Source organism: Capsicum annuum, chromosome 11, assembly GCF_002878395.1.
Source record: "Capsicum annuum cultivar UCD-10X-F1 chromosome 11, UCD10Xv1.1, whole genome shotgun sequence".
Classification (NCBI taxonomy): domain Eukaryota; kingdom Viridiplantae; phylum Streptophyta; class Magnoliopsida; order Solanales; family Solanaceae; genus Capsicum; species Capsicum annuum.
The window spans coordinates 7,002,355-7,008,595 of NC_061121.1; the positions used below are offsets into that span (position 1 = coordinate 7,002,355).

Genomic DNA, 6,241 nt, shown 5'->3' on the forward strand with positions numbered 1-6,241 from the left:
TATGCTTGATTTCTCTCCTTCCACAAAGTCTACCATGTAGCCATTGCCCGTTGGTGGTGCTCCACAATATTTTATTGCCTATTGTAGTCCTCCTCTATTCCAACAAAGTAACAGGTCTTTATTAGATGATGCCATGCACTTTTTAACTTCAACCATTGAAAAGCATGTACATTGTCTGATTTGGGATTCTATCAGGGATGAGTAAGTGATTCATGTCTTCATAATCATCAAACTTTGGCTTCTTCTTAGATTTTGGCTTTCAGTTGGTGCAATTTAATGCATTATTATTATTTTAGCGTTTGAATTACTTACACTCTCAAAGCTATATATTAAGCTGTACATGGAGCAGTTCTAAGGATCGGGTTATTCAAAGCAATTTTAAGAAGGCATCTTCTCTATTGTCATGCATGTTTTCTAAAGCTCGAAGTAACGGACGGCGGCCTAGATGTCTTGGGTCAGATTATTGGGATCATCTTATTGTATTATGTATACTAGTAGTCTCCAGAGTTTCAAAAAAAGAGCGCCCAAACAAAGGCAACTCGAAAATCCAAGAAGGGTGACTTTCAAACTCAAAAAGTTTAAATCTTACTTGTAATTTATTTTATACAATTTATTATATACTAATTTTACTTTTAATGTAGAATCGATACGTTCAAGCAATTGAAGAGCTAAAAAAGAATCAATCGATAGATGATCAAGGCAATCTAATCATGCTATCTAAGGAAGAAACTCTCTCTTGCTGGCCGAATGTAGTTGGCGTCATGTATAAGGGAAGTGCGTATGACTTTTTGCTCCGAGAAGAACTTTCATCGCCTCCAGTGTGGATTGCAAGGTATAGGGAGGTTCGCCACCATGCCAGATGAGCAGCTTGAGGAGATGCGACAAGAAATTTCAGAACTTGCGAGGAAGTACGAGTAGGAACGAAAAAAAAGGATGGTGTAGGAGCGACGTAGAATGACACTTGAGTCAGACGTCCACGAACTCAAGGCTCAAGTAAATACGTTAATCAAGCCTCCTCGTTCTCCGCCCTCTAGCTCTGATGATGATGGTGGAGAGGATGAGGATGATGGAGAGGATGAAATAGAGTATTAGGTGTTGTTATTTTAGTTTTAGATTCTGTTAGTTTGGAGTGTTTGAAAGAATTTGTTTTGCTATGTACTTGTTTGCATATTGTTTAAGTTGGATGAATATGTATGAAGTTTGGTTGCTTAATTTTAATGTTTAAATTGTTTCGGAAGCATGTTATTATTGTTTTGCTGGTTGTTATTGGTTGTGCGTTGATTTTCCATTGAAATATTTAACTTTGGTGCAATAAAATGCTAAAAATAATACCATATTAGCAAGGCGCTTAGGGAGGGATACCCCTCAAAATATTGAAATATCCAATTATTTTTTATTTAACTAAGCGAGGGATATCCCTTAATATATTTAAATTTATAATTTTTAAAATTTTCACATACATGAAAAATTAATATTATATATATTTTAAATATAGCAAAGAACGTCCCTCACTACATTATATTTTTCAGAGAAATTGTAAGATAAAAATAGCAATGGTTGAGTGTCGGAGTCCTTCACTACTTTGAGAGAGTCTCCCTCACTAATAATTAGCAATGCTCAAATTAGCAAGACATCTTATAGCGATGGCTGCCCTCACTAAATCTTGATTAGTGAGAGACGTCCCTCACTAAATCACATGGCTAAAACAAGATTTTTTAGTAGTGTTGCGACTTTCATATTGAATGAAAAGAAAGTTCTTTTTTGTTTGTGTGTGTCTAGAATTCTTCTTATTGCATCAATATTTATAGTACAGAAGAACTTTCGTTTATGAAAGAACTTCCATTTTAATCTTAAATTTTGGATGATGTGTCAAAGAAAATCTTTTGATGAAAGAAGTTTCATTTCAATCTTAAATTTTGGATAATGGGTCAAAAAAAAAAAAATTTTAATGAAAGAATTTTCATTTCAGTCTTAAATTTTGGATAATGGATCAAAGAAAATTTTTTGATGAAAGAATTTCCATTCTAGTTTTAAATTTTGGATAATGAATCAAAGAAAATCTTTTGATGAAAGAATTTTTATTCTAGTCTTAAATTTTGAATAATGGATAAAAAAAATCTTTTGATGAAAGAATTTTTATTTCAATCTTAAATTTTGGATAATGGGTCAAAAATAAAAAACTTTTGTTTATGAAATAACTTTCATTTCATTTTTAAATTTTAGATAATGGGTCAATTTTATTTTTTTTTGTTTATGGATGAACTTTTATTTCAGTCTTAAATTTTGGATAGTGGATCAAACAAAATCTTTTGTTTATGAATGTACTTTTATTTCAATCTTAAATTTTGGATAATGGGTCAAAGAAAATCTGTTGTTTATGAATTGACTTTCATTTCAGTTTTAAATTTTGAATAATGGGTCAAAAAAATCTTTTGTCTATGAAAGAACTTTCATTTCAGTCTTAAATTTTGGATGATGGGTCAAAGAAAATCTTCTGTATATGAACTTACTTTCATTTCGATCTTAGATTTTGGATAATGGGTCAAAAAAATCTTTTGTTCATGAATGGACTTTCATTTCAGTCTAGAATTTTGAAGAATGAGTCAAAAAAAATCTTTTATTTATGGTAGACTTGTCAATGATCTACCTTAAATAAAGATCTACTACCATCTTTTTATGAATAATATCGTGAATACATCCCAACTGTGACAAAAGATATATTCTATCGTTTCATTTTAGTTGGTCATTTTAGTAAAAATAAATATCTTATATCAATTGATCGCTTACTAAATAAGGATATAATTAATTAATTTTTATCATTTTAGGCCTATAAGTAATAGTATACATTAAATGATAAAAGAAAACAATAAAACAGAAAAGGTAAATAAGAGGGGATTCATCACTTCTTTCTCTCATTAGAAACCATACATGAGACTTCATCTCACACTTCTAAGTAATAAAAGAAAGAAAAATCCATTTTCTTTCTTTTTTTGATTACCTTCCTCGCATATGTATAAGACCGAATTCATTCGTTTTCTTAAAAGGATTACTAATCCTTCAACTTTTCGAGGAATCCTTTATTAATGGTTATGAATAAATGATTTTTGCAATCTTTTCGACCATGATTTCGTAGGAGCAAGTCAGAAAGATTGAGAAATTAAATCATCTGATTTATTCATTCAGAAAGATTGAGAAATTAAATCATCTGATTTATTCATTCTCAATAACCACAAGATGATTATTTTAGGGTGATCCTTTTGACGACGGATGCTCCCCGCCTCCCCCTCCCCTCAGAGGCGGAGCCAGCTCTCTTTAGAGGGTTCGTTCGAACCCCCTTCGACGGAAAAATATACTATATATCCATGATTAAAATTATTTTTTATGTGATTATAGTAGGTGTTGAACCCCTTCGACTTAGTTTGCTTTGAATATTGACCTTCCTTACTTGAAATTCTAGTTTAGCCTCTACTCTTTTTTTTTTTTGAGGGGGGAGGGGATTTGGGACAAATAAGTTTCACTTTACTGTTAAATTTCTTTAAAAAAATTTCTTGAAGTTATATTGGTTCCACTTTCTCCGTCAATATTCTTTTGTATTCTTATTTTATAAATTTATTATTTTTTTTATCATTTTTGCGTTTGCTAATTTGGTGGAGGATAAAGAATAATAGAACGCGAGGAAACAAGAATAAAAAGTGAGATTATTGCTGCCAACACACCATTTTCTTTCCCACAAATTTTGTTGCTTTCACTTTAAAGGTATAATCGAGAATTGGCTTCAGATTTCCGATCAAATAATTACTTTCAATTTAATGCTTTCCCTCCATGGATTTTCTATCATTCATCTCCATAAAAATTATATTTCATTATTCAAATAATTAATTCTCAATGCCTTTCTTTTTATTTGAAAATAAAGATATGACAAAGTAAAGTGATCTATCATGAGTCGATGACTATTGTAAAAGAAGGCCTTTTAGATAGATTCTTTGGATATATGTGTGTTTTAATTTGAGAGAAAAAGGAATAAGTCAATTACATTAACAGTAAAATAAAAAAGTGAAGTGATTGCTAAAGATTGATGAGTGAAATTCCCCTTCTTCCTAAAAATTGGGACATAACCGAAAAAGACATGTTTATATGAGTTCAAAATTATTAAAGGGGTAATAGTATTCTCCCAAAGTTTAAGTATATATATAATGCGAGATAACTTTAATGGTGTCTTTATAAATTTGTTTCTTCATTAAATTAATACTATTTATCATAGGTAAGTGATCTAATATAATAAAAATACATCTTAATTATTCATGATTAGGTAAAACAATTTTATACTTAATGAAGCACTTAATATGAATGTATGTTGACTTAAGATAAATATAATAGTATATAGGTAAAATTTTACCACATAAATGCCTAAAAATTCTCATGTATAATAGGTTCGTTTGATGAAGAATGCCATTAAAACTAGTGAAAGTATTGCTTGAAAATATAATCTTCATTGATAGCCATTAATTATGACATTGAATTTACATATAACAAACTCTGAGTAGCTCAAACAACTAATTAAAAGAGTATTGCAAGGTCAATACTTTGCGGTCTCGACCAATGCTTTCTTGTTTAACAGTACATGTTGGAGTAAAACAACAAGTACACACACCATTGATGCATTCTGGAACTCCTACTCTGCATATACAACCTGTTTGTGGAGTACATGGCCCTCCCACTTGTTCCATCATAACATCTGAAAATTAAAAACTTTTATTTATTAGCACCTTGTACAAAATAAGAAATTGAAAGTTAATTGTATGGCTAGAGCCAATGTGATTATGCATTCTAATAAAAATTGAAAATAATAACTACTATCGCATTTACTATTGATAACTCAGAACCACCATACACACACACACATATATATTTTTGGGAACCCTAGAATAACCTGCAGCCGCTACAATATCTACCACAGCCTCTGCCCTTTGGGTGAGCACTTTATGGCGAGCATTTTGTGCGCACTGGGTAAACCCTCCACGATGTAATAGCGTGCAAACCACATAGGGGATGTAAAACGCACTAGGCAAGCCCTGTGCGACAGTCTCAAATGAGAAGGCATTGAGGCCTGAGGAGGATCGAATGTGAATCATCCGTGTGGATAACCACCCTCAAAGAGCCATCCCGAAGGACGAACCACCATATATTATAAGGTAAAAACTCTAACAAATTTTTTTTCAATTAAAATTTTGTAAGTTTACAAATTTATGATTCAATTACTATATGTGTTTGTGAGCAGGTGATTTAGTAAGAGAAAGAGACTAACCAGATGAAAAGATCAATATGGTGGCTAGGAAAAGCATAATCAGTGAAGCTTTAGCCATGGTTTGAATAAGATTTTTTTTTGTTGTGTGTATATGCGTCTAAAGTGCTTCTTATTGTACCAATATATAGTACCTAGGTCATTAAATTCTAAAGAGTGGATTAAATAAAATCTTTTGTTTATGGAATGTTAGTCAGTGAAAATCTTAAAATAAATAATCTAACATATATAGAGATTTACTACAAACTTCTTTATGAATATTCTGAATTTATCCACCTATCACATAACATGAGTGTGATTTATGACTCATATGGATATTTTTTAATCCAATTTATTACTAGTATTCAACATATATATATATATATATATATTAGTTTAGTGTACGTGCTTTGCACGTGGTGTTTAATGTTAAAAAAGAAAATTACATGTAAATTAAGCAACATCTTGTTTCTATGTAAGATTTAATTTGTAGATCCATCGTATCATATGTGCATCCACGATTTCCACTAGCTCATTCAAGTGTCGTCTTCGTCGAGCCACCACCACATTTCACAAATCTTTTCTAATTTTACCATCAACTCGATCATTAAATAATTGACATCATCAAGAGTTTTAGCTGATTTTCAGTCTCTCAATATCAAAATTTCAGCTGCAAGAGGAAAAAGAACTCCTATCTAAACTTAAGTAATGTTCTTATTTTATCCTTTTATAAAGTCATTTTTATACTACATTTTTTAAAGGAAAAATACCACTTCAAGTAGACTTTTATTAATTGAATGTGCCATCATCTTAACAAATGATAAAAAGTTAAAAGTATCTAAGAGATCGAATATTTTACTATACGCAACAACTTTACTCTAGATCCACCAGTTTCGAATTTTCCATATATTGCAGAAGCTTTAGTACACCGATTTGCTATTGCAAAACATTTAAGTATTT

General features: G+C 30.9%; 1 long non-coding RNA gene across 1 annotated transcript; it reads right to left on the reverse strand.

The window, feature by feature from the left end:
• Positions 1 to 4,470: 4,470 nt before the first annotated feature.
• On the reverse strand, positions 4,471 to 5,387 carry LOC124888620. The gene is made up of 2 exons (XR_007047105.1): positions 5,306 to 5,387; positions 4,471 to 4,735 (listed from the first exon to the last, which is right to left on the reverse strand). It is a non-coding gene; the product is annotated as an uncharacterized LOC124888620 (long non-coding RNA).
• Positions 5,388 to 6,241: the final 854 nt, after the last annotated feature.